The sequence below is a fragment of the Triticum aestivum genome, chromosome 4B (genome assembly GCF_018294505.1).
Source record: "Triticum aestivum cultivar Chinese Spring chromosome 4B, IWGSC CS RefSeq v2.1, whole genome shotgun sequence".
Taxonomy (NCBI): Eukaryota; Viridiplantae; Streptophyta; class Magnoliopsida; order Poales; family Poaceae; genus Triticum; species Triticum aestivum.
This window is the reverse complement of record NC_057804.1, coordinates 184,939,182-184,961,401: the sequence shown is the minus strand read 5'-3', so window position 1 is coordinate 184,961,401 and position 22,220 is coordinate 184,939,182.

Below are 22,220 nucleotides of genomic sequence, written 5' to 3'. Positions count from 1 at the left end.
TAAAGAATTTCTAGACTCAACTTCGACCAGTTTGGCTTGTTAATCCTACAGGCAGTCAGGCTCTGATACCAACGCTGTTAGGACCCCGACTCAGTACCACATTGATCTAGCATGTAACACATCATATCACTTTGCAGCCTCACGCACGGTATCCCCACGGGTGTCGCCTTACCTTTGCCCGGGACCGTTTGCGCCTTTTGGCACACGTATATGATAGTGTCGCTAGCATCCATATGACAAGGAGCCCGGGATGACATGGCTAGTCGTAAACCCAAAGTGGCACAGACTTACAGGGACATGCATCCATGACCCAGCATCGAACGTGTCGGTCATCAGCGAGTGAATCCAGGCTGTAGCACTGGGCTAGCAGGACTCCGGTAAACCGGGCTGTAGCGGGCTAACAAGACTCCGGTATCCATCGCGTGACATTTCCCCGAAGGAACAGACACAGGAACGAAGAAGGACACATGCCGGCCAGCCTAAGAGTTCCGGAGCAGTAGCAAGCTACCATGGCTCGGTGGAAACACTAGGAGACATTTCCCGGTAAGAGAGGCTACTAAAGATAAACAACTAGATAGTCAGATCCCACACATACCAAGCATTTCAATAACATACACACAATATGCTCGATATGTGCAAACACAACATGGCATCACAACATGACTCTACGACTCAAGTATTTATCAATAGGCTCCGAGGAGCGAGATATTACAAACAGGGGTCTCACGACCCAACATTCAGAGCATACAAATCAAAGCACAAGCGGAAGCTATCATGTCTGGGTACAGACATCTATAAATGGAAAAAAGGCTGAGAATCCTGACTATCTACCAAATCCTGCTGAGGCACAAGATCGTAGCTGAGGTAACAAGCTAAACATCGAAGTCCACGTGGAACTACCAGTGAGACCGAAGTCTCTCTGCAAAAACATAAAATAGGCAAACGTGAGTACAAATGTACCCAGCAAGACTTACATCAGAACTAACTACATATGCATCATTATCAACAAAGGGGATGGTGTGGTTTAACTGCAGCAAGCCAGCTTTGACTCGGTGGCTATCCTAAACTACGACTGCAAGCAACTCTTTGAAGTGGCGCACACGAGTCCACATATTCACCATATCAATACACCACTATGGATCCGCTACCGTCTCCCTACGAGAACGCCATCCATAGCACTCACGCTTATCTTGCGTATTTTAGAGTATCCACTTTCACTTGTCTATGAACTGATATAAGCAACCCAGAAGTCCTTTACCGTGGACACGGCTATTCGAATAGATGATATTAACCCTGCAGGGGTGTACTTCTTCATACATGTTTCCACCACTTAGCGTCTGCACACGACATGTGCTCGGCAGACTTCAAGCGAAAGCCGACGTGGGTGTAGACCACGACCTACCTAAACACTCAAGTCTCTAGTCCAGGTTTATCGCCTATTCGGGTTCCATCCATGAGGAGATCCGGCCGGAGTTTCGCTCACAGCCCCAAACAATGTGAACAGGGTTCCGTGACACCAAACGGGCGCCCGGTATACCCGGCCACGTGCCTACCGCATCACAGCCCACCCCTACGGTCAGCGCTGTCCACGGCCTCCAGCATACTACAAACACCAGAAACTACTTGCAACTCCTGGACAGAGGACAAGGGTGAATAAGAAGTCGAGCGGGGTCATATTTCAGGGCCCAATGCATGGTAGTAGCTGAATCATGGATCACAAACACAGAACTCAGTTCCTGAGGACGGCTTCAATGAGACAACCCACCATGTACTCCTACATGGCCTCTCACCGATACCTTTTACCAAATCGTGTTCACACACTTAGCTCACACATAGTAGGACATGTTCACACACCTCTGATTCATCCCCGATGAATCAGACCTGACTCAACTCTAAGCAGTAGAAGGCATGACAAACAAACATGAATGAGTAGGCACAACAGGGCTCAAACAACTCCTACTCATACTAGTGGGTTTCATCTATTTACTGTGGAATGTCAGGTCATGCAAAGGATAAAGGGGTTCAGCTACCGCGGCAAGTAACAGATGAATCATTGTTGTCCTAATGCAGTAAAAGAGAGCAGGAGCGAGAGAGTAGGATTGTATCGGAATGAACAAGGGGGTTTTGCTTGCCTGGCACTTCTGAAGATAACATTGAGTCTTCATCAGTGTCAACGATCACATCATCGGTATCACGTCTATCGAGAGGGGACAAATACCGGCAACACAGAAGGGAACACAATCAATGCAATGCACAATATGATGCATGCTATGACATGGCAATATGAGTGTGTTTTGGGCTAATGCACCTAGCTATGATTTAAATGAAGTTGGTTTGAATACATGATTCAAATTCCAACTCCATGTATGATTATTTAAATGCCCTTTATTTGTTTTGTCCAAAACAGAGGACAAACATTGTTCAAACATGCATGAAAATGGTACATATGGATTCCTTGAATTTTTCTGATAATTTTTCATATATAAAACATTTAATTTGGAGTTACGGTTAATTCTCTATGATTTATTGAAGTTTTAGCTATTTTCTGGAATTTCCTGAATATAATAAAATAAACTAAATTCCAGAAAATGAATATTGCATCAGCATGACCTCACCCTGACGTCATCAGGTCAACAGGGCGGGTCCAGGTCAAACCTGACGTGTGGGGGCCACACGTCAGTGACACAGGAACTAATCCCGGTCAAACCCAGCGCTGAATGGGGTTTGACCAGGGGTGGGGCCCACTGTCAGTGTCAGCAGGGGGGGGGGTAATTAGTTTAACTAATTCGATTAGTGCTAATCCTAATTAGCTAACAGGGCTGGGCCCACCTGTCATTGAGTCAGGGGCGTCCTACTGGGGTCAAACTCGCCGGACTTGGTCCACGGCTCGTCGCCGGTGAAGCCCGAGACGGCGGAGGGGGTCGGAATTCCTCCTCCGGCGACCAAATGGCCGGCGGAGGGCAGCTACGTGACGCTGAAGATCCCGCGCGTTGAGTGGTGCGGTCAGTTATGCCGGGGGCGACCTATATCGACGGCGGCGAGCTCAAAGGCGGCGGCCGGAGTTCGGGCAACCGCGGAGATGGCGCTATAGGGCATGGCAGGGAGCACCCGTGGGTGTTTCGGGTTCGCAGGAGCGCGGTGAGCACGCTGGTGATGCTCGGGCGAGCGGCCGAGCTCACGAGCGCGGAGCTCGTTGACCATGGCGGCGGCGAGCCTCGGCGGAGGTGGGGAAGCTAGCTAGGGGAGGGGAACGACCGGGATTCCAGGGGGAAAATGGAGAGTGGCTCACGTAGGGACTAGCAGAGTCGACGACAAGGTCGGGGAAGTGCTGGAGCCCGCGAATCGATTGCGAAGTCACCGGCGGCCGGAGGTTGAAGATGAGGCCGGGGATGACGTTGCAGGGCTCCCCTGGTCGCATGCGTCAGTGTGTAGCTCCACGGCGTCGTGGTGGAGCTCTTCGCCGTGCTGGTTGGGCGGGTGGTGGCCTATGGCCACGGCTACGGCGACGGCGTGCCCTCGGGGCTCACAGGGAAGAGAGGGGAAGAGGGAGCCAGAGGAGGGGGGAGCGGTCCAGAGGGAGTGAGGAGAACGAGGGGATGGCTCTGGGTGTCTCCGTGGCGTCGCGAGGATGTCGGGGAGGCTGCCACGGCGAAGCAGGAGGTGGAGGCCCGGGCACGACGCGTCGACACGCCTCTGCCAGTAGGCAGAGGTTGAAGACGGCGGTGCCCCTGGTGGGCTGGGCCGCCAAGTGGACTGGCAGGGTGGGCTGGGCCAGCACAGGTGAGGCGCAGGTAAGCGACAGGTAGGCTTCTGCTCTTTTTTTTATTATTATTTCTGTTCTGTTTTTCCTTTATTTAATCTTTTGCCACTGTTTTGAATTTAAAATAATTCAAACAATGCCAAAAGCTTCTCTGAATATTTTTATTTTGCTAGATGGACTTTTCCAAAAGCTCATAAAATATTTCAGGGGTATTTGAGATTATAATCTAGTTATATGAATATAATTCAAATTCAAATAGCTAATGATTTAAATTCAAAGTCCCAAAAATAAATCCTTTTAAAATGTTCATTATTTTTGGTTTGGATCAAAACCCTTGCCAAAAATATTAAACATCTAAGAAGAGCATTTTGGAACAATGAATGAGATTTTAGGGTTTTTGCCCTTTTTTTTAGTTAGGGTTTTGAGGCTTCTAAATTCCTCAGTTCAAGTTTCAAAATTTAAACATGATGCAAACACCAGGCAGCACCAGAAGCTAGGGATGTGACAGTTGTTCAGTAGCAATTTTAGCAAGTGTTTTGTAGCTGGGTTTAGATTCACAATCAGAGTCATCTTCACTTGATGTTTTAAATTAAGCATCGCACGATTTTACCTTGGCACCGCGTGCCATGAAGCAGTAGGTGGGAGCATGATCGTCCTTGTCATCATCAGCGTTGGTGTGGGAGTCATTGTCTTCAGTGTTGAAGATGGACTTTGCGATGTAGGCTGTGGCTAAAGCCAGACTTGCAACGCCAGAGTCGGACTCAGCTTCAGATTCCACCTCTGCCTCCTCAGAAGCAGACTCCTCCTCTGAATCCATTTCCTTGCCAACAAAAGAACGAGCCTTGCTAGATGAGCTCTTCTTGTGAGATGAAGACCTTGATGAAGACTTGGAAGAAGACTTCGAAGATTTCTTCTTCTTCTTGTCATCGGAGTCATATTCCTTGCTCTTCTTCTTCTTTTTCTCGTTATCCCACTGAGGACACTCAGAGATGTAGTGCCCAGGCTTATTACACTTGTGACATGTTCTCTTCTTGTTGTCTTGAGTGGAAGCTTCATCATTTCTTGAACTGGATCGTGAAGACTTTCTGAAGCCCTTCTTCTTGGTGAATTTCTGGAACTTCTTCACAAGCATAGCAAGCTCCCTTCCAATGTCTTCAGGATCGTCAGAACCGCAGTCAGATTCTTCTTCTTCAGACGAGGAAACAACTTTTGCCTTCAAAGCATGAGTTCGGCCATAGTTGGGGCCATAGATATCTCTTTTCTCAGAAAGCTGGAACTCATGTGTGTTGAGCCTCTCAAGTATATCAGACGGATCGAGTGTCTTGAAGTCAGGACATTCTTGTATCATGAGGGCAAGGGTGTCAAAGGAGGTGTCAAGTGATCTCAGCAGTGTCTTGACAATTTCATGCTTGGTGATCTCAGTGGCGCCGAGAGCCTGAAGCTCATTTGTGATGTCGATGAGGCGATCAAACGTGAGCTGGACATTTTCATTGTCGTTTCTCTTGAAGCGATTGAAGAGATTGCGAAGAACACTGATCCTCTGGTCTCTCTGTGTAGGGACACCTTCATTGACCTTGGACAGCCAGTCCCAGACTAGCTTTGACGTTTCCAGAGCACTCACACGGCCATACTGTCCTTTGGTCAGATGACCACAGATGATGTTCTTTGCAGTCGAGTCCAGTTGAATGAACTTCTTGACATTAGTAGGGGTGACACCTTCACCAGTTTTGGGAACGCCATTCTTGACGACATACCAGAGGTCGACATCAATGGCTTCAAGATGCATGTGCATCTTACTCTTCCAGTAGGGATATTCTGTTCCATCGAACACGGGGCAAGTAGCGGAGACTTTGATTATCCATGCAGTTGACATAGCTAAACTCCAGGTGGTTAAACCGAATCACACAGAACAAGGGAGTACCTTGCTCTGATACCAATTGACAGTGCTAGTTATCGACTAGAGGGGGGGTGAATAGGCAATTTTTATCAAAGTCTTCAAAACGTGGAAGTTTTGAAGACAAACAATAGAAATAACCTAATTGATATGCAGCGGAAGATAAACTACAACAAGCAAGCCATAGTCAAGTATGCAATAGCGTTAGCGTACAAAGACTAATAGCAGCTAGGTAGTAGGATCAGGATGGAAGATAGTATGAAGCCAATCAACAATAGTAGTCAAGCAATGAAGTCAATCAGATAAGATAGATAAGCAACGACTTCACGAAGACAAACTCAAGGTAAAGGAGGGAAGAGATAGAACCAGTCACTTGTTGAAGACACAGGATTTGTTGGACCAGTTCCAGTTGCTGTGACAACTGTACGTCTGGTTAGGGAGGCTGAGATTTAACTCAGAAGACCGTGTCTTCACCTTATTCCCCTTGAGCTAAGGTCACTTAGTCCTCACCCAATCACTCTGGTAAGTCTTCAAAGATCGGTTCCACCGATAGACATACAACTAATGCATAAAAGTGGTTGGCGGGTGTCTGTTTCTCCTACTTTAGTTGAATCAAATTTGACTATGGCCGGTCCTTGAAGAAGGTTAAAATAGCAAACTTGATGAAACACCGTTGTGGTTTTTGCTTAGATAAGAACGGTTCTTGCTAGAAGCCCGTAGCAGCCACGTAAAACTTGTAACAACAAAGTAGAGGACGTCTAACTTGTTTTTGCAGGGTATGTTGTCATGTCATATGGTCAAGACATGATGTGATATACGTTATTGTATGAGATGATCATGTTTTATAAGTTATCGGCAACCGGTAGGAGCCTTATGGTTGTCTGTTTATTGTATGAAATGCAAATGTCATGTAACTGCTTTACTTTATCAGTATGTGTTAGCGATAGTTGTATAAGCAATAGTTGGCGAAACGACCATGACACAACGATGGAGATCAAGGTGTCGAGCCGGTGACAGTGGAGATCATGACGATGCTTTGGATATGGAGATCAAAAGCACGAGATGATGATGGCCATATCATGTCACATATTTTGATTGCATGTGATATGCATCTTATTTTGCTTAGTACGGCGGTAGCATTATAAGATGATCCCTTCACTAAATTTCAAGGTAATAGTGTTCTGCTTGAGTATGCACTATTGCTATAGTTCATCGTGTTGAGACACCACATGATGATCAGGTGCGATAGACTCTACATTCACATACAACGGGTGCAAGACAGTTTTACACATGCGGAATACTTGGGTTAAACTTGACGAGCCTAGCATGTACAAACATGGCCTTGGAACACTTGAGATCGAAAGGTCGAACGTGAATCATATAGTAGATATGATCAACATAGAGATGTTCACCATTGATGACTACCCCATCTCACGTGATGATTGGACATGGATTAGTTGATCTGGATCACGTATCACTTAGATGACTTGAGGGATGTCTATTTAAGTGGGATTTCTTTAGTAATATGATTAATTGGACTTAATTTATCATGAACTTAGTCTTATAGTTTTGCATATCTATGTTGTAGATCAATGGCCCGAGCTACCGTTCCCCTAAATTTTAATGCGTTCCTAGAGAAAGCTAAGTTGAAAGATGATGGTAGCAACTACATGGACTGGGTTCGTAACTTGAGGATTATCCTCATTGCTGCACAGAAGAATTATGTCCTTGATGCACCACTAGGTGAAAGGCTTGCCGCAGGAGCAGATGCTGATGTTTTGAACGTCTGGCAAGCTCGATCTGATGACTACTCGATAGTTCAATGTGCCATGCTTTACGGCTTAGAACCGAGACTTCAAAGATGTTTTGAATGTCATGGAGCATAATAGATGACACTGCTAGTTATCTACTAGAGGGGGGGGGTGAATAGGCGATTTTTATCAAAATCTTCAAAACGTGGAAGTTTCGAAGACAAACAATAGAAATAACCTAATTGATATGCAGCGGAAGATAAACTACAACAAGCAAGCCATAGTCAAGTATGCAATAGCGTTAGCGTACGAAGACTAATAGCAGCTAGGTAGTAGGATCAGGATGGAAGATAGTATGAAGCCAATCAACAATAGTAGTCAAGCAATGAAGTCAATCAGATAAGACAAATAAGCAACGACTTCACGAAGACAAACTCAAGGTAAAGGAGGGAAGAGATAGAACCAGTCACTTGTTGAAGACACAGGATTTGTTGGACCAGTTCCAGTTGCTGTGACAACTGTACGTCTGGTTAGGGAGGCTGAGATTCAACTCAGAAGACCGTGTCTTCACCTTATTCCCCTTGAGCTAAGGTCACTTAGTCCTCGCCCAATCACTCTGGTAAGTCTTCAAGGTAGACTTCCAAACCTTCACAGACTTTGTTCACCCGGCAATCCACAATGACTCTTGGATGCTCAGAACGCGACGCCTAACCGGCTGGAGGATACACAGTCCTCAAGTGTAATAAGTCTTCAGGTCACACAGACAGAAAGACTTCAGTGATGCCTAACACTCTTTGCCTCTGGGTGTTTGGGCTTTGTCCTCGCAAGGATTTCTCTCTCTCAAATGCTTCGAGGTGGGTTGCTCTCAAACGACAAAAGCCGTATACTAACTCTGAGCAGCCACCAATTTATGGTGTAGGGGGTGGGCCATTTATAGCCACTAGGAAATCCGACCTGATTTTTCCAAAATGACCCTAGGTCACTAAGGAACTGACACGTGTTCCAACGGTCAGATTTCAAACACACGCGACAACTTTACTTGGGCTACAAGCAAAGCTGACTCATCCAGCTCTGGATAAGGTTTGCTCTCATTGTCTTCGCTCGAAGACATAGGATTTGAGTTGAGCATCACTTCAGTCACTCTGACTTAGTTCACTTGGACCCCACTTAACAGTATGGTGGTTCCTATGACTCAACAAAGAAGAAAAAGAAGCAACAAATCCACACAGTCTTCGTGCTCCATAGTCTTCACGCAATGTCTTCTCATGTCATAGTCTTTAATATGAATATCTTCTCATACCACCATTGTCTTCAATGTCTTCATACATTTTTAGGGGTCATCTCCGGTAGGTAAACCGAATCAATGAGGGACACTACCTTCGTTATCCTGCAATTCTCACAAACGCATTAGTCCCTCAACCGACTTTGTCGTCAATACTCCAAAACCAACTAGGGGTGGCACTAGATGCACTTACAATAGATGTTCCAAGAGTTAAAGTTAATGTTTCAAGTAAATGCCAGGGTTGAGAGATATGAACTCTTCAACAAGTTCTATAGCTTCAAGATGGAGGAGAACAGTTCTGTTAGTGAACACATACTCAAAATGTCTGGGTATTACAATCACTTGACTCAGTTGGGGGTTAATCTTCCAGTTGATAGTGTTATTGACAGAGTTCTTCAACTGCCACCAAGCTACAAAGGCTTCATGATAAACTATAATATGCAAGGAATGGACAAGACAACATCTGAGCTCTTCGCAATGCTCAAGGCTGCGGAGGTAGAAATCGAGAAGGAGCATCAAGTGTTGATGGTTAACAAGACCACTAGTTTTAAGAAAAAGGGCAAGGGAAAGAAGGGGAACTTCAAGAAGAATGGCAAGCAAGTTGCTACTCCCGGGAAGAAGCCCAAAGCTGGACCCAAGCCTGAAACTGAGTGCTTCTATTGCAAAGGGACTGGTCACTGGAAGCGGAACTGCCCCAAGTATTTGGCGGAAAAGAAGGATGGCAAAGTGAACAAAGGTATATTTGATATACATGTTATTGATGTGTAGGTTACTAATGCTCGTAGTAGCGCCTGGGTATTTGATACTAGTTCGGTTGCTCATATTTGTAACTCAAAATAGGAGCTATGGATTAAACAAAGATTGACTAAGGATGAGGTGACGATGCACGTCGGGAATAGTTCCAAGGTCGATGTGATCACCGTCGGCACGCTACCTCTACATCTTCGGGATTAGTTCTGACCTGAATAATTGTTATTTGGTGCCAGCGTTGAGCATGAAAATTATATCTGGATCTTGTTTAGTGCAAGACGGTTATTCGTTTAAATCAGAAAATAATGGTTGTTTATTTATATGAGTAATATCTTTTATGGTCATGCACCCTTGAAGAGTGGTCTTTTTTTGTTGAATCTCGATTGTAGTGATACACATATTCATAATATTGATGCCAAAAGATGCAAAGATGATAATGATAGTGCAACATATTTGTGGCACTGCCGTTTAGGTCATATTTGTGTAAAGCGCATGAAGAAACTCCATGCAGATGGACTTTTGGAATCTCTTGATTATGAATCATTTGATACTTGCGAACCATGCCTCATGGGCAAGATGACTAGAACTCCGTTCTACGAAACAATGCAGCGGGCCAATGACTTATTGGTAATAATACATACCGATGTATGTGGTCCAATGAGTATTGAGGCACGTGGCGGGTATCGTTATTTTCTGACCTTCACAGATGATTTGAGCAGATATGGGTATATCTACTTAATGAAACACAAGTCCGAAACATTTGAAAAGTTTAGAGAATTTTAGAGTGAAGTGGAGAATCACCATAACAAGAAAATAAAGTTTCTATGATCTAATCGCGGAGGCGAATATTTGAGTTACGAGTTTGGCCTTCATTTAAAACAATGTGGAATAGTTTCACAACTCACGCCACCTGGAACACCACAATCTAATGGTGTGTCCGAACGTCATAATTGTACTTTATTAGATATGGTGCATTCTATGATGTCTCTTACTGATTTACCACTATCGTTTTGGGGTTATGCATTAGGGACAGCCGCATTCACGTTAAATAAGGCATCATCTAAATCCGTTGACACGACACCATATGAACTGTGGTTTGGCAAGAAACCTAAGTTGTCGTTTCTTAAAGTTTGGGGTTGTCACACTTATGTCAAAAGGCTTTAGCCTGATAAGCTCGAGCCCAAATCGGAGAAGTGCATCTTCATAGGATACCCTAAGGAAACAATTGGGTACACCTTCTACCACAGATCCGAAGGCAAGATATTTGTTGTCCAGAATGGAACCTTTCTAGAGAAGGAATTTCTCTCGAAAGAAGTGAGTGGGAGGAAAGTAGAACTTGATGAGGTAATCGTACCTTCTCTCAAATTGGAAAGTAGCACATCAGAGAAATCCGTTCCCGTGATGCCTACACCAACTAGAGAGGAAGCAAATGATAATGATCATGAAACTTCTGATCAAGTTGCTACTAAACCTCGTAGGTCAACCAGAGCACGATCCGCACCAGAGTGGTACGGTAATCTAGTTCTGAAAGTCATGTTATTAGACCAAGGCGAACCTACAAACTATGAAGAAACTATGATGAGCCCAGATTCCGACAGATGGCTTGAGGCCATGAAATCTGAAGTAGGATCCATGTATGAGAACAAAGTGTGGACTTTGGTGGACTTGCCCGATGATCGACAAACCATAGAGAATAAATGGATCTTCAAGAAGAAGACTGACGCTGATGGTAATGTTACTATCTACAAAGCTCGACTTGTCGCAAAATGTTTTTGACAAGTTCAAGGTGTTGACTACGATGAGACTTTCTCACCCATAGCGATGCTTAAGTCCGTCCGAATCATGTTAGCAATAGCCACATTTTATGATTATGAAATCTGGCAAATGGACGTCAAAACTGCATTCCTTAATGGATTTCTTAAAGAAGAGTTGTATATGATGCAACCAGAAGGTTTTGTCGATCCTAAAGGTTCTAACAAAGTGTTCAAACTCCAGCGATCCATCTATGGACTGGTGCAAGCATCTCGGAGTTGGAATATACGCTTTGATGAGGTGATCAAAGCATATGGTTTTATACAGACTTCTGGTGAAGCCGTATTTACAAGAAAGTGAGTGGGAGCTCTGTAGCATTTCTAATATTATATGTAGATGACATATTGTTGATTTGAAATGATATAGAATTTTTGGATAGCATAAAAGATACTTGAATAAGAATTTTTCAATGAATGACCTTGGTGAAGCTGCTTATATATTGGGCATCAAGATCTATAGAGATAGATCAAGACGCTTAATAAGACTTTCACAAAGCACATACCTTGACAAAGTTTTGAAGAAGTTCAAAATGGATCAGTCAAAGAAAGGGTTCTTGCCTGTGTTACAAGGTGTGAAGTTGAGTCAGACTCAAAGCCCGACCACTTCAGAAGATAGAGAGAAAATGAAAGTCATTCCCTATGCCTCAACCATAGGTTTATAATGTATGCTATGCTGTGTACTAGACCTGATGTGTGGCTTGCCATAAGTCTAGCAGGGAGGTACCAAAGTAATCCAGGAGTGGATCACTGGACATCGGTCAAGAACATCCTGAAGTACCTGAAAAGGACCAAGTATATGTTTCTTGTTTATGGATGTGACAAAGAGCTCGTTGTAAATGGTTACGTCGATGTTAGATTTGACACTGATCCGACTGACTCTAAGTCACAAACCGGATACGTATTTATATTGAATAGTGGAGCTGTTAGTTGGTGCAGTTTCAAGCAAAGCGTCGTGGTGGGATGTACATGTGAAGCGGAGTACATAGCTGCTTCAGAAGAAGCAAATAAAGGAGTCTAGATGAAGGAGTTCATATCCGATCTGGGTGTAATACCTAGTGTATCGGGTCCAATGAAAATCTTTTGTGACAACACTGGAGCAATTGCCTTGGCGAAGGAATCCAGGTTTCACAAGAGAACCAAACACATCAAGAGACGCTTCAACTCCATTCGTGAACAAGTCAAGGATGGAGACATAGAAATTTGCAAGATACATACAGATTGAATGTAGCAAACTCGTTGACTGAGCCTCTTCCACGAGCAAAACATGATCAGCAACAAGACTCCATGGGTGTCAGATTCATTACAATGTAATCTAGATTACTGACTCTAGTGCAAGTGGGAGACTGAAGGAAATATGCCCTAGAGGCAATAATAAAGTTGTTATTTTATATTTCCTTATTCATGATAAAGGTTTATTATTCATGCTAGAATTGTATTGATCAGAAACCTTAATACATGTGTGAATATGATAACCCAAAAGTATAGGGGAGCAGAACAGTTTTCGAGGGTAGAGTATTCAACCCAAATTTATTGATTCGACACAAGGGGAGCCAAAGAATACTCTCAAGTGTTAGCAGCTGAGTTGTCAATTCAACCACACCTGAAAGACTTAATATCTGTAGCAAAGTATTTAGTATCAAAGTAGTATGGAAGTAACGGTAATGGTGGCAAAAGTAACAGTAGCAGTTTTGTAGCAATCGTAACAATGGCAACGGAAAAGTTACTTAGCAAAGATCAATATGAAATTAACTCGTAGGCAATGGATCGATGATGGATAAATATGTTGGATGGCATTCATCATGCAACAATTATAACCTAGGGTGACACAGAACTAGCTGCAATTCATCAATATAATGTAGGCATGTATTTCGTATATAGTCATATGTGTTTATGGAAAAGAACTTGCATTGCATGACATCTTTCGTCCTACCCTCCCGTGGCAGCAGGGTCCTAATGGAAACCAAGGGATATTAAGGCCTCCTTTTAATAGAGAACCGGACCAAAGCATTAGCACTTAGTGAATACATGAACTCCTCAAACTACGGTCATCACCGGGAAGTGTCCCGACTATTGTCACTCCGGGGTTGCCGGATCATAACACATAGTAGGTGACTATAACTTGCAAGATAGGATCAAGAACATGAATATATTCATGAAAACATAATAGGTTTAGATCTGAAATCATGGCACTCAGGCCCTAGTGACAAGCATTAAGCATAGCAAAGTCATAGCAACATCAGTCTCAGAACATAATGGATACTAGGGATCAAACCCTAACAAAACTAACTCGATTACATGATAAATCTCATCCAACCCATCACTGTCCAGCAAACCTGTGATGGAATTACTCACGCACGGCAGTGAGCATCATGAAATTGGTGATGGAGGATGACTGATGATGAGGATGGCGACGATTTCCCCTCTCCGGAGCCCAAAACGGACTCCAGATCTGCCCTCCCGAGGAAGAACATGAGGTAGTGGCGGATCCTTATCGTAAAACATGATGAATCCTTCTCTCTGATTTTTTTCTCCCTGAACGTGAATATATGGAGCTGGAGTTGAGGTCGGTGGAGGTCCAGGGGACCCACAAGGCAGGGGGCGCGCCCTCCACCCTTGTGGACAGCAGGTGGGTCCCCTCTGTTGATTCTTTCACCAATATTTTTTATTTATTTAAAAAATATTCTCCGTGAAGTTTTAGGTCATTCCGAGAACTTTTATTTCTGCACAAAAATAACACCAAGGCAATTCTGCTGAAAACAACGTCAGTCCGGGTTAGTTCCATTCAAATTATGCAAATTAGAGTCCAAAACAAGGGCAAAAGAGTTTGGAAATGTAGACACGATGGATGCGTATCAACTACCCCAAGCTTAACCCATTGCTTGTCCTCAAGCAATTCAGTTGATAAACTGAAACTGATAAAGAAAAACTTTTACAAACTATGTTTGATCTTTTTGTTGCAAATATGTAAAGCCAGCATTTAGGTCTTCAGCAAGGATTATGAACTAACCATATTCACAATAACATTTGGGTCTCACATTTACTCATATCAATGTCATAATCAACTAGCGAGCAATAATAATAAATCTCGAATGACAACACTTTTCAGAAAAATCATGATATGACATAGTATCTCGCTAGCCCTTTCTGAGACCGCAAAACATAAGTGCAGAGCACCCCTAAAGATCAAGGACTGACTAGACATTGTAATTCATGGTAAAAGAGATCCAGTCACAGTCATACTCAATATCAATTAATAACAACGCATACAAATGACAATGGTGCTCTCTAACTGGTACTTTTTATGAGAGGGTGATACTCAGCAATAAAAATAAATAGATAGGCCCTTCGCAGAGGGAAGCAGGGATTTGCAGAGGTTCCAGAGCTCAAGCTTTTGAAATAGAGATGGATATAATTTTAAGAGGTATGCTTTCATTGTCAACATAACAACCATGAGATCTTAGTATCTTCCATACTAGATACATTATAGGCTGTTCCCAAACAGAATGATAAAGTTTTTTACTCCCCCTCAACCAACAAGCACATTCCACAGCTGGTCCGAAACAACGAATACCATCCAACTAACAACAATCCTGGGGGAGTTTTGTCTGAAGTTATATTTTGATTTGATTTGAGCATGGGACTGGGCATCCCGATTACCAGCCATTTTCTCGTGAATGATGAGCGAAGTCCACTCATCGTGAGAATAACTCACCTAGCATGGAAGTACTGATAGCCCCCGGTCGCTCATTTGAAGGTTTAGAGTTTGGCACATGGAAATTTACTTGGAACGACAGGTAAATACCACATATAGGTAGGTATGGTGGACTCATATGGACTCATATGGAACAATTGTGGGTTTATGGAAGTGGATGCACAAGCAGTATTCCCGCTTAGTACAAGTGAAGTCTAGCAAAAGATTGAGGAGCTGCCAACTAGAGAGCGACAACAGTCATAAACATGCATTGAGATTAACCAACATTGAGTGCAAGCATGAGTAGGATATAAATCACCATGGACATAAATATCATGGAGGATATGTTGATTTTTGTTTCAACTACATGCGTGAACATGTGCCAAGTCAAGCCACTCGAATCATTCAAAGGAGGTTACCATCCTATCATAGCACATCAACCATTTTAAAAGCATGCCGACATGCAAGGTAAACCATTATAAACTCCTAGCTTATTAAGCATGGCATGAGTAAATATAATCTCTAATTTTCATTGCAAACATGTTTGATTCATAATGAGCTGAATCAGGAACGATGAACTAATCATATTTACAAAAACAAGATAGGTCGAGTTCATACCAGCTTTTCCTCATCTCAATCATTTTATCATATATCATCATTATTGCCTTTCACTTGTACGACTGAACGGTGTGGATAATAATAGTGCATGTGCATTGGACTAAGCTGAAATCTGCAAACATTTATTCAAAGGAGAAGACAAGGTAATATGAGCTCTTTGTAAAATCAACAATAATGCATATGAGAGCCACTCAACATTTTCATTGTGGTCTTCTCCTCTCGACCCCCAAAGAAAAGAAAAGAATTTCAAAGAAACACACTGAAATATTTTTTTGAGTTTTCATTTTTCTAAAGAAAGCAAAAACAAGAACGAGAAAAACTATTTACATAGGAAAGCTCCCAACAAGCAAAAGAAGAACGAGAAATCTTTTTGGGTTTTCTTTTAATACTACAACTAAATAAACATGGAAAGGAAACTAGAAAGAAACTACAAATAATTATTTTTGGATTTTCTCAAAGTTTTCAAATACACAAGAAGAAAGCGGGAAAAAGAAAATAACATGGCATGGATAATACAATGAAAAAGTATGAACGCCGACAACTGGATGAGTGTGTGAACATGAATGTAACGTCAGTGAGAAATACGTACTCCCCCAAGCTTAGGCTTTTGGCCTAAGTTGGTATATGCCCATGGATCAAAGTAGCCCTCTCCGGTGTACTGAGGAGGATCCCGGGGGTTCCACTGATTAGCGAGCTCCTGCGGCTCCCACTGATAAACAGACTCCTGATATGGATCAGGTGATGACTCTGGCTCATGAACTGGGTATCGTGTCCGCTCCCAGTATGCATAAATGTCCTCGAGCATGATGAGATACTTCCCTGAATTAATATCAAACAAAGAAGGTGCATGCAAGGTAATAATTTGACAAGTTTTCTCGCTAAATACCAGGTTATAGATGAGTCTCTTGTCATTGTCTTTCCTAATAAAATCATGTGCTACCATACTATCATAATCTAAGTATATAGTGGGTAGAAACTTCTCCTCTCTCTCATTGTGCCTAATGGGTATCTCGAAGCGTTTAGCAAGGCGGGAGGCATAGATACCTACAAAGATGGGACCCTTCGAACGGTTTAAATTCAATGGTCGAGCAACCGTAGCACCCAAACTAAAAGTTCTATCACGAAGTAAAGCATGACGCAAAATAGCTGTTGGAAATATGCCCTAGAGGCAATAATAAAAGCATTATTATTATATTTCCTTGTTCATGATAATTGTCTTTATTCATGCTATAATTGTGTTATCCGGAAATCGTAATACATGTGTGAATAACAGACACCGACATGTCCCTAGTGAGCCTCTAGTTGACTAGCTCGTTGATCAACAGATAGTCATGGTTTCCTGACTATGGACATTGGATGTCATTGATAACGAGATCACATCATTGGTAGAATGATGTGATGGACAAGACCCAATCCTAAACATAGCACAAGATCGTATAGTTCGTTTGCTAGAGTTTTCCAATGTCAAGTATCTTTTCCTTAGACCATGAGATCGTGTAACTCCCGGATACCGTAGGAGTGCTTTGGGTATGCCAAACGTCACAACGTAACTGGGTGACTATAAAGGTAGACTACGGGTATCTCCGAAAGTGTCTGTTGGGTGACATGGATCAAGACTGGGATTTGTCACTCCGTATGACGGAGAGGTATCACTGGGCCCACTCGTAATGCATCATCATAATGAGCTCAGAGTGACCAAGTGTCTGGTCACGGGATCATGCATTGCGGTACGAGTAAAGTGACTTGCCGGTAACGAGATTGAACGAGGTATTGGGATACCGACGATCGAATCTCGGGCAAGTAACATATCGATAGACAAAGGGAATAGCGTACGGGATTGATTAAATCCTCGACATCGTGGTTCATCCGATGAGATCATCGTGGAGCATGTGGGAGCCAACATGGGTATCCAGATCCCGCTGTTGGTTATTGACCGGAGAGTCGTCTCGGTCATGTCTGCTTGTCTCCCGAACCCGTAGGGTCTACACACTTAAGGTTCGGTGACGCTAGGGTTATGAAGATATGTATATGCAGAAACCCGAATGTTGTTCGGAGTCCCAGATGAGATCCCGGACGTCACGAGGAGTTCCGGAATGGTCCAGAGGTAAAGAATTATATATAGGAAGTGCTATTTCGGGCATCGGGACAAGTTTCGGGGTTATCGGTATTGTACCGGGACCACCGGAAGGGTCCCGGGGGTCCACCGGGTGGGGCCACCTGTCCCGGGGGGCCACATGGGCTGTAGGGGGTGCGCCTTGGCCTAGATGGGCCAAGGGCACCAGCCCCTATAGGCCCATGCGCCTAGGGTTTCCACCATGGAAGAGTCCATGTGGTGGAAGGCACCCCTAGGTGCCTTGGGGGGGAGGGAAACCTCCCCTTGGCCGCCGCCCCCCCTAGTAGATGCCATCTACTAGGGCCAGCGCCCCCCCTTGGCACCCCTATATATAGTAGGGGGGAGAGGAGGGATTTCACACCAGCCCCTGGCGCCTCCACCTCCCCCCGTTACGTCTCTCCCTCGTAGTCTCGGCGAAGCCCTGCTGCTGTGACGCCCTGCATCCACCACCACGCCGTCGTGCTGCTGGATCTTCATCAACCTCTCCTTCCCCCTTGCTGGATCAAGAAGGAGGAGACGTCTCCCGTCCCGTACGTGTGTTGAACGCGGAGGTGCCGTCCGTTCGGCGCTGGTCATCGGTGATTTGGATCACGTTGAGTACAACTACATCATCACCGTTCTTTTGAACGCTTCCGTGCGCGATCTACAAAGGTATGTAGATGCATCTAATCACTCGTTGCTAGATGAACTCCTAGATGATCTTGGTGAAACGAGTAGGAAAATTTTTGTTTTCTGCAACGTTCCCCAACAGTGGCATCATGAGCTAGGTCTATGCGTAGTTCTTCTTGCGCGAGTAGAACACAATTTGTTGTGGGCGTAGATTTGTCAACTTTCTTGCCGTTACTAGTCCTTTCTTGCTTCAGCGGTATTGTGGGATGAAGCGGCCCGGACCAACCTTACACGTACGCTTACGTGAGACCGGTTCCACCGACTAACATGCACTAGTTGCATAAGGTGGTTGGCGGGTGTCTGTCTCTCCTACTTTAGTTGGAGCGGAATCGATGAATAGGGTCCTTATGAAGGGTAAATAGAAGTTGACAAATCACGTTGTGGCTTTAACGTAGGTAAGAAAACGTTCTTGCTAGAACCCTAATTCAGCCACGTAAAACTTGCAACAACAATTAGAGGACGTCTAACTTGTTTTTGCAGCAAGTGGTTTGTGATATGATATGGCCAAAGTTGTGATGAATGATGAATGATCTATATGTGATGTATGAGATGTTCATGCTATTGTAATAGGATTCACGACTTGCATGTCGATGAGTATGACAACCGGCAGGAGCCATAGGAGTTGTCTTTATTCTTTTATATGACCTGCGTGTCATCAAGAAACGCCATGTAAATTACTTTACTTTATCGCTAAACGCGTTAGCCATAGTAGTAGAAGTAATAGTTGGCGAGAAACTTCATGGAGACACGATGATGGAGATCATGATGATGGAGATCATGGTGTCAAGCCAGTGACAAGATGATCATGGAGCCCCAAGATGGAGATCAAAGGAGCTATGTGATATTGGCCATATCATGTCACGTTTATTATTTGATTGCATGTGATGTTTATCATGTTTTGCATCTTGTTTACTTAGAACGACGGTAGTAAATAAGATGATCCCTCACAATAATTTCAAGAAGTGTTCCCCCTAACTGTGCACCATTGCGACAGTTCGCTGTTTCAAAACACCACGTGATGATCGGGTGTTTTATTCAGACGTTCACATACAACGGGTGTAAGACAGATTTACACATGCAAACACTTAGGTTGACTTGACGAGCCTAGCATGTACAGACATGGCCTCGGAACACAGAAGACCGAAAGGTCGAGCATGAGTCGTATAGAAGATACGATCAACATGAAGATGTTCACCGATGTTGACTAGTCTGTCTCACGTGATGATCGGACACGGTCTAGTTAACTCGGATCATGTAATACTTAGATGACTGGAGGGATGTCTAATCTAAGTGGGAGTTCATTAATAATTTGATTAGTTGAACTTAATTATCATGAACTTAGTCTAAATATTTTACAATATGTCTTGTAGATTAAATGGCCAACGTAGTCCTCAACTTCAACGCGTTCCTAGAGAAAACCAAGCTGAAAGACGATGGCAGCAACTATACGGACTGGGTCCGGAACCTGAGGATCATCCTCATAGCTGCCAAGAAAGATTATGTCCTACAAGCACCGCTTGGTGACGCACCCGTTCTCCCTGCAGAACAAGATGTTATGAACGCTTGGCAGGCACGTTCCGATGACTACTCCCTCGTTCAGTGCGGCATGCTTTACAGCCTAGAGCCGGGGCTCCAAAAGCGTTTTGAGAGACATGGAGCATATGAGATGTTTGAAGAGCTGAAAATGGTTTTCCAAGCTCATGCCCGGGTCGAGAGATATGAAGTCTCTGACAAATTCTTCAGCTGTAAGATGGAGGAAAACAGTTCTGTTAGTGAGCACATACTCACTATGTCTGGGTTGCATAACCGCTTGACTCAGCTGGGAGTTAATCTCCCGGATGATGCGGTCATTGACAGAATCCTCCAGTCGCTTCCACCAAGCTACAAGAGCTTTGTGATGAACTTCAATATGCAGGGGATGGAAAAGACCATTCCCGAAGTATTTGCTATGCTGAAATCAGCAGAGGTAGAAGTCAGGAAGGAACATCAAGTGTTGATGGTCAATAAAACCACTAAGTTCAAGAAAGGCAAGGGTAAAAAGAACTTCAAGAAGGACGGCAAGGAGGTTGCCGCGCCCGGCAAGCAAGCTGCCGGGAAGAAGCCAAAGAATGGACCCAAGCCCGAGACTGAGTGCTTTTATTGCAAGGGAAGCGGTCACTGGAAGCGGAACTGCCCTAAGTACTTAGCGGATAAGAAGGCCGGCAAAACAAAAGGTATATGTGATATACATGTAATTGATGTGTACCTTACTAGTGCCCGTAGTAGCTCCTGGGTATTTGATACCGGTGCAGTTGCTCATATTTGTAACTCAAAGCAGGGGCTGCGGAATAAGCGGAAACTGGCAAAGGACGAGGTGACGATGCGCGTCGGGAATGGTTCCAAGGTCAATGTGATCGCCGTCGGCACGCTACCTCTGCATCTCCCTTCGGGATTAGTTTTAAACCTTAATAATTGTTATTTAGTGCCAGCTTTGAGCATGAACATTGTATCGGGATCTCGTTTAATTCGAGATGGCTACTCTTTTAAATCTGAGAATAATGGTTGTTCCATTTTTTTGAGAGATATGTTTTATGGTCATGCTCCTATGGTAAATGGTTTATTCTTTATGAATCTCGAACGTGATGCTACACATGTTCATAATGTGAGTACCAAAAGAAGTAAGGTTGATAATGATAGTCCCACATACTTGTGGCACTGCCGCCTTGGTCACATAGGTGTCAAACGCATGAAGAAGCTCCATGCTGATGGACTTTTAGAGTCTCTTGATTATGAATCATTTGACACATGCGAACCATGCCTTATGGGTAAAATGACCAAGACTCCGTTCTCAGGAACAATGGAGCGAGCAACCGACTTATTGGAAATCATACATACTGATGTGTGCGGTCCAATGAGTGTTGAGGCTCGCGGTGGCTATCGTTATGTTCTCACCCTCACTGATGATTTAAGTAGGTATGGGTATATCTACTTAATGAAACACAAGTCTGAAACCTTTGAAAAGTTCAAGGAATTTCAGAGTGAGGTTGAAAATCAACGTGACAGGAAAGTCAAGTTTCTACGATCAGATCGTGGAGGAGAATACTTGAGTCACGAGTTTGGGGCACACTTAAGAAAATGTGGAATAGTTTCACAACTCACGCCGCCTGGAACACCTCAGCGTAATGGTGTGTCCGAACGTCGTAATCGCACTCTGTTAGAGATGGTGCGATCTATGATGTCTCTTACCGATTTACCGCTTTCTTTTTGGGGCTATGCTTTAGAGACTGCCGCATTCACTTTAAATAGGGCTCCGTCGAAATCCGTTGAGACGACACCGTATGAATTATGGTTTGGGAAGAAACCTAAGCTGTCGTTTCTAAAAGTTTGGGGATGCGATGCTTATGTCAAGAAACTTCAACCTGAAAAGCTCGAACCCAAATCGGAAAAATGCGTCTTCATAGGATACCCAAAAGAAACTATTGGGTACACCTTCTACCTCAGATCCGAAGGCAAGATCTTTGTTGCCAAGAATGGGTCCTTTCTGGAGAAAGAGTTTCTCTCGAAAGAAGTAAGTGAGAGGAAAGTAGAGCTTGATGAAGTATTACCTCTTGAACCGGAAAAAGGCGCAACTCAAGAAAATGTTCCTGAGGTGCCTGCACCGACTAGAGAGGAAGTTAATGATCAAGATACTTCTGATCAAGCCCCTACTGAAATTCGAAGGTCCACAAGGACACGTTCCGCACCAGAGTGGTATGGCAACCCTGTCTTGGAAATCATGTTGTTAGACAACGGTGAACCTTCGAACTATGAAGAAGCGATGGCGGGCCCGGATTCCGACAAATGGCTAGAAGCCATGAAATCCGAGATAGGATCCATGTATGAAAACAAAGTATGGACTTTGA